The following is a 7,619-nucleotide window of genomic DNA, read 5'->3' on the forward strand; positions in this document are numbered from 1 at the left end:
GATTAATGTTGTAATATTTCAAGATTAAAGTTGGAATGTTTTGAGAATAAAGTTGTAGTTTTATGAGAATGAAGACGTATTGTAATAAAATCATAATTTATGAGATTAAAGTCATAATATTTCAAGATTAAAGCTGCAGTTTTATCAGAATTAAGCCGTGTTTTAATAAAATTTAAATTTTATGAGATTAAAGTCATATTTCAAGATTAACGTTGCAATATTTTGAGATTAAAGTCGTAATTTTATGAGAATAAATGAATTATGAGCTTTCGTCATTACAAGATTTTTAAGATACAACTTTATTCTCTATTCTCAAAAATTTTATGACTTCTCTATGACTCTCAAAATATTACGACTTTAATTGTGAAATATTACAACTTTAATCGTGAAATATTACAACTTTAATCGTGAAATATTACAACTTTAATCGTGAAACATTACAACTTTAAATGTGAAATATTACAACTTTAATCGTGAAATATTACAACTTTAATCGTGAAACATTACAACTTTAAATGTGAAATATTACAACTTTAATCGTGAAATATTACAACTTTAATCTAAAAAAATCATGACTTTGTTTTCGAAATATTACAACTTTAATCTAATTGTGCTCAGATTTTTTTTATTTTTTTTTATTTTAACGTGGCCCTAATAATTTAAAATATTATTTTAATTTAAAAACTTGTTTTTACAAGTAGTTGGACATTTTTATTCTTTTATATACACAAAAATAATATCATGAGTGCTTAAATGTGGAGTTCCTAATGTAGTTTTATTTTGAAAGGTAGTTAGCATTCGAACAATGACTGTAATGAAAGTGCGAGAACGTTTTAAAAATATAGATGACAAATGATGCGGTTTTCATTGAAACATTTTTGGCTTTCGTGTTTATACCTTTCATAAAGTTACGTATAAAAACGAAGCGAGCAGAAAATAAATTACACTTTTTTAAGACACAATTTTAAATACGGAAATGAAAAACAGGAAGGCAGGTTTATACACTGTTGGGTTGACTATAGAACAGAGTTATTCACTTTTAATGTCATTATGTGTTTGTTGATGAATACAGCTGATAAGCAGTCCACTTTAACATGTTGTTTTTGTGTGTTTTACAATCAGTGATGCTCAGTTTAAGATGCTTTTATAAGAGTTGTTTTTCCTTAAATAAATAATTGCACTTATTTTGAATTTGGGGGAGGATCCAATTTGATTATCATATACATGTTTAAATATATGTTTATTTTATAGCCTGCGTTTATTCTCTTATCAACGACTCAACAACAAGTGCAACACATGCATCACACAACTTTTTGGCTTTTAGCGACAAACTCATCATGGATCAGAATCAGAAGTACTTTATTTTTTCCCAGGGGGAAATTATTTATGTCACAGATGCTCTAGAAAGGCCTTACAAATGAAAAGAATGAACTCTAAACAAAGAAATAAAAATTAAAATAAAACGCATACTAAGTAAAAGACTGGATTAAATACAAGTGCACACATTACAGTAGTACAAATGTAATAATAATAATAATCATAATAATAATAATATACAAATGTTAAATTATAATACAGATATATAAACATATTTTGTTATTTGCAAAAACTTACAGTTTTGTCATTTCATTTTCAGTCAGTTTTATGGGAGGTTTGAATTTTTATTTATTTATTTATTTATTCATTCATTTATTTACCTATCTATTTATTAATTGATTTAATTCTTCATTTATTTATATATTTATCTACACATGTATGCATCTATTCATTTATTTATTTATCTATTTATTATTAATTTATTTAATTCTTCATTTATTTATATATTTAGCTATATATTTATTTATCTATTAATTTATTCATTCATTCATTTATCTGTTTATTCATTCATTCATTCATTTATCTATACATTTATTCATTCATGTATTTATCTATTTATTTATTTAATTGTTTAATCATCTATCTATCTATCTATCTATCTATCTATCTATCTATCTATCTATCTATCTATCTATCTATCACACATGGGTGTTATAGCACTCCGTGGCCACATGAGGGCAGCAGTGAGCTGCTCATTATAACCTACAGTCTCAGCTGTTAAAGGTAATTAACTCAACAGTGAAATGTCGTGTTTAAAGCATGTTTTCATGTCAAATGCTGCACTGGAGCAACATCAATGGATAAAGCAGTTGTCAACAAACTCAGGTAAATATCATCTCTCACTCTAAAGCTTTTTCAAAAATCGCGTCGTAATGAGTGACATCATCACAACAAAATTCCAGGTCAAAATGTGCTCACAAAGGAGTTAGGAGAAGTTTACTCTTAATAAATCCTCCTTCCTTCCTACTTACTTACGTTTTTTGACATGTATGTTTGCTGTTAATTATATTATGAGGTCTAATTTTGTGCAGCCCAAAAAAAATAAGTTTGAAGGAATCTGAAGCCCAACATAATACACAAAAAAACGTCAAACACACACAAAAGGACAGCAGCATGCACAAAATGTAAGAAAACATAGGAAATATTCCAACAACACACAGGGCCTATGTTATCACGCTACATTCCAGGATTTAATCAGGTTGTGCTGGACTACGAAGCTGGCTACAGAGCTAAATCACCATGGAAACTTATGCTGAACGACTAGCCTGGTCGGGAGCAGGTTTTTCTCTGGCTAGGATTTTAGCGAGTGTTAAAGTCCTGACGTTTAAATAATATCTACTGTTATCCAGAAGGTTTATTATTATTTGCTTCTAGTCATCTTAAAGATGTCAATCTTTGTTTTAATCAGTAATAAAATGGGTTAAAAGTGACCAAAAATGGTGGAACAGGTGGTGAAATGGGATTTTAAAAACCACAGAAAATGGTTAAAAGCTGCAAATTAGAGTGGCCAAAAACAGACAGAAACAGTGGTAAAAAGGGTTCAGAGTGTTAATATTGGAACAATTAGTTTAAATGGGCAAATATTGGGCATGATAAATAGTGAATGTGGTTAAATTGGCAAGAAAATAAGCATCAAATATGGTGAAAAGAGGTTAAAAGTAACAATAATTGGCCAACATATGCAAAATTAGTTGGGAAAAAGTGCTGTCTTGAAATTTGATGGAGAAGTGGCAGAAATGGCAAGAAAAAGTGATAAATAGATTGAAATATGGCAAGTTTGGTGTAGTTTCAGAAAAAGGGTTAAAAAAAAAAGGCAAAAATTGGCTCAAATTGTTCACAAAATATTCTTAATTTTTTGAAGGCATCTGATCCTGACCCCAAGGTTGAGAACCCCTTAGTTATCCCATCAATGTATTTTTTTTTTTTTTTTTTTTTTTTTTTTTTTTTTTTTTTTTTTTTTTTTATTGCATAATTGTGACCATCACCAGCCCTCCCTAGGGAAGGGTAAGAAATACTTTATTAAAGGGAGGATGTAAAAAAAGAGAGGGCAGTGTTTACACCAAGGTGAGGGGTTGGAGGGGGGTGGGGAAGTTAACAGGGAAGAGGGATACAAGATAGGATATGGAATGAGTGGGGAATAGTTGTTAGGTTCCAAGTGATGCGATGTGAAATTGTGGTTGTGTATATTGTGCAGTTTGGTGACCAGTGTGCGGTTTAGGAATAATAGTGGTGGCTGTGAACAGAGGAAGAGGTGAGTGGAAATTCCATAAAACAGGTATTTGGGAACAAGGTGTCTAAGGTTGAGCCCAGTATGAGTGTTATCCCACAGCCCAAGGCCAGTGCATACATGACAAATGTATTTCCAAGAACCGCCACTGCAAAACCCACGAGCCGCCCCCGGGCCCGAAGAAGCAGTCAGGCCAGCAGCGAGAGCGGGCAGCCTAAGGGCCCCCGGCGACCACCCCACGGCCAAGCAGCCCCCCGCACGCCCCCAAGGTCCCAAGCCGAGAGGCAGCCATCGCCCCCCCCATACACACCCGAGAAAGCCCCAAGGAGCCAAGGACCCAGCGCACCACGCCACCGATCCCACCCCCAACCCCCAGACCCCCCACCCCACCGACCCCCCCCCCCACACACACACCCCCGCGCCCAACCCCCCGAGGGGAGGGCCCAGAGAACTCCCTGCCCGAGGCCCCAGCGGAGGAACCGAAGCCCACGCCCAGCAGACGACCAGAGCCGCGCCGAACGGGCAGCCGGCGGGCACCCGCCGGCGAGCCCAGAGCCAGCAGGGGCCCGACCCCAGGCCAGAAGGACCCGGAATGGATGCAGCACCAGGAGCAGCCCGCCCAGGGAGGACGACCACACCCCAAGCCGCATAAGGCACCAGGGGGCCGCTGGGAGTCCCCCCGCCGGCCCCCAGGCACCCCAACCTAGCCCCCCATGGCGCCCCAGATCACCCCCTGCTGATCCCATCAATGTATTGGCTGTGAGGCATGAACTTATGACTTCTAACAACCACTGATTGATTATGTGGAAGTTTAATAGATTGTTGCACAACTGGCAGCAGTTAAGTTCTGTTTTTTATTTTGTGTAGGTTTTGCTCTTTAATCAGTGACACGTCTAATGAATTGGCAACAATTTACTTGAAGTTTCATATATAAGGCTGTCATTAAGTGTCGTTCGCTAAATTGACACCTTTGGAGCTATGTTGGCATTTGAGAGAACACATTTAATTTGACTCTCTTTCAGCTTCCCAGTCAGTTATAGAGATGTACGATATTTAATGTGTGAAGTGGAGACAAGTTAAACATTTATTGTATTTTATATATGTTGGAAAGTCAGTGCTAAAGAAATATTTTCATATTTTGAATGTATTTATTCTTTGAAGCTTTAATATTATTATATGTTTTAATTTTAGTGGGATTAGTAGTACATAATCAGAGGTGTGTGCGTGCGTGCGGGCCTGTTGACCCCAGTCATGTCGGAAGTTCACAAGTTGAGAGGGATTTTCTAAAGGGGATCTTTGCTGAAGTTTAAGCCTGTGTGTGTCTTTGTGTGTGTGTGTGTGTGTGCGTGGTTGTGCAAGCTTTGTTGATCAGCACCAGATGTGTGAGGTTCATGGTGTCAGCGGGCCCTTCAGAGGGGCCCCTCAGAGCTCCAGTCCACCCTTTGCCGTAAAGAACATAGTTGAGCAGCTTCTTCACACATGGCAGACATTAATGTGTGTGTTGTTCATCCCTCAGATCACTGCCAGGTTACCAACATCAGCTCAGTCTGGACTCAACCAATAGGAATATTAATGTAGAGTTTAACAGTGAGGAGGTTCTGAACCACCAGGGGGCGACAGAGAGCTGTGCATCCGGATTACAGTGATACTTTCAGGGAGTTTGGGAAGTTTCATTGCTGAATTATTAGCTCAAACTATATATATATATATATATATATATCTATATTTAAACAAACTATTGTAGGACTAATTGTTGAAATGATTAAACATTGAATTACTGACAATAAGGAGTTTTAAAAACTGATGTTTGATCCTGTATGCCTCATAATGACATTTTCAACTGTTTCTAATCAATGTAAATAAAACACAAAAACTATTTCTGTTCCACTTTAACCCTCTGGAGTCCAGGGTTTTACTTTTATATCTCACTATGAAAACGGTTTAGCTTGAAAAAGGGTATTTTTAACATAAATAAATAAATGCAGACATTTTTGAACATGTGCAGGATTTTGAAACCATTTATTCTCTCTGCTTTGTTTGATGCTTATTATTTTTTCATTATTATAATTATTTTCTCATTGTGGTAAATACACTGCTGTTGTGTTCATGTTCGAAATAAAAATTAAATTGAATCAAAGGCAAATAAAAAATACCAGTAAATGCATAAATAAAACTAAAACATTTTTATAATTTCTATGTAAACAGCTTTTCTCTAGAGGTGTGATATAAGGCAGGGCAGTAGTTGTACTTTTTATTGTTAATTGATTTTCTTTATATATAAATATGTTATGAGGTGGGATGATATTCAAAGTTGGCGAGATGATAAAATATTCAATATTGGGATAACGATGATAGTATGGGATGAAATTTGTGGAAAGGATAAACAAACCAAAAAAGAAATCATGTTTTTATTTGACTTGCATAAATTATGATATAACCTTTTCAACTCAAGTGAAAAGAAATAAGAAAAACGTTAAAAAAAGACTTTTAAATTTTTTTTTATTTAAACTGCAAAAAGTACCACTCTGCAAATAGAACGTATAAGCATAACAAGTTTTCCAAAACATCCAACTAACAGTCTATACACAGCCCAGATTTAAGATATTGCAACAATATTAGCATGTTTACATGTTTGCAGCAATTGAAACCATTAGACACACTTGTACTTTTCCCATAAATGATATTTCCTGTCAAGTTTTAATATCGCAATATCTTGTTGCACAATATATTGTCCCACCCTAAATATATATGAGGTGGGATGATAAATCACAAAATTACTGACAATTAAAATAACTTGTTATGCAAATGTCATGCACAGTTAAAAATATTTTTTGGTAAATCATGTCAGTTTAAAGAATATATATATATATATATATATATAAATTATTGTAATATATATAAAATAAAGCTATACTATACTACTTATACTAAATTAATACTACTATACTACTAGTGAAATTCTTGTAATATAATTGCATACATACAGACAAATTGTGTTTTCTACAGTTTACATGTTCAAAAAAGAGGGGGATAATAAAAAGAGGGGGATGCTTATACACCCCTTCTCCCAAAGCAATTCTTTATCTTTCAAAATACACTTATAACTTATATACCTTGCAGAGTGGCACTTTTTGCACTTTAAGTTAAAAAAAAAAAAAAAAATAGGTTTTGTATATGTTGTTTTTTAATTTATTTTTTTTATATTTCTATTGAGTTAAAGTTCTCTTCATAGTACATCTGTAGGAATAACCAGAGGTAAAGTTATTGCATTTTTTTGGCTTTTTTTCCCCACTTTCCGAAATATCATGTATATTGTATTGTGAACTCTGAGTATCATCTCACTTCTGATATGTGTGTGTACACACACACACACACACACACACACACACACACACACACACACACACACACACACACACACACACACACACACACACACACACCATAATAGATTAACATGTTTTATTTTATTTAGTTTTTTAAAAAATAAAGCTATACTACTAGTGAAATGTTTCGACCCAAGTATTTAAATTAGGTAAGATAAGGCCATGCTTTTGACTGGTCGTCTACACTCAGTTTAAGAAAAAAAAAAAAAAGTTAAAACAACAAAAACAGATCAAAAAAAGACAGTGTTTACTTTGATATTTATCAGCGCTTCCCATGCTTTTTCTTTTATCTTGAAACTAAAAACAGAAAGTTAATGAGCTGCAGGGGCACCAAGAAATAACACAAAGATAAAAAGCATAAATAACCACGGAATACTTTACGGGAAATCAGCATCAATTCAACTTTTGAGTCACATCTGTGCATGTGAGCCACACATCATATTGTACAAAATCTTTTGAATTGTTTTTTTGACTTGAACATTTTAGAAACACTGATATTAAATATTTCACTTTCATTGTATTTTCTTGGTAAATTTAATATATATTCACTACATTACACACACACACGCACACACATATTCCTGCAAACACTTGGAGATTTCATCTTTAGTTGTAGGATGTCATTCCTT

Source organism: Gouania willdenowi, chromosome 5, assembly GCF_900634775.1.
Source record: "Gouania willdenowi chromosome 5, fGouWil2.1, whole genome shotgun sequence".
NCBI lineage: Eukaryota > Metazoa > Chordata > Actinopteri > Blenniiformes > Gobiesocidae > Gouania > Gouania willdenowi.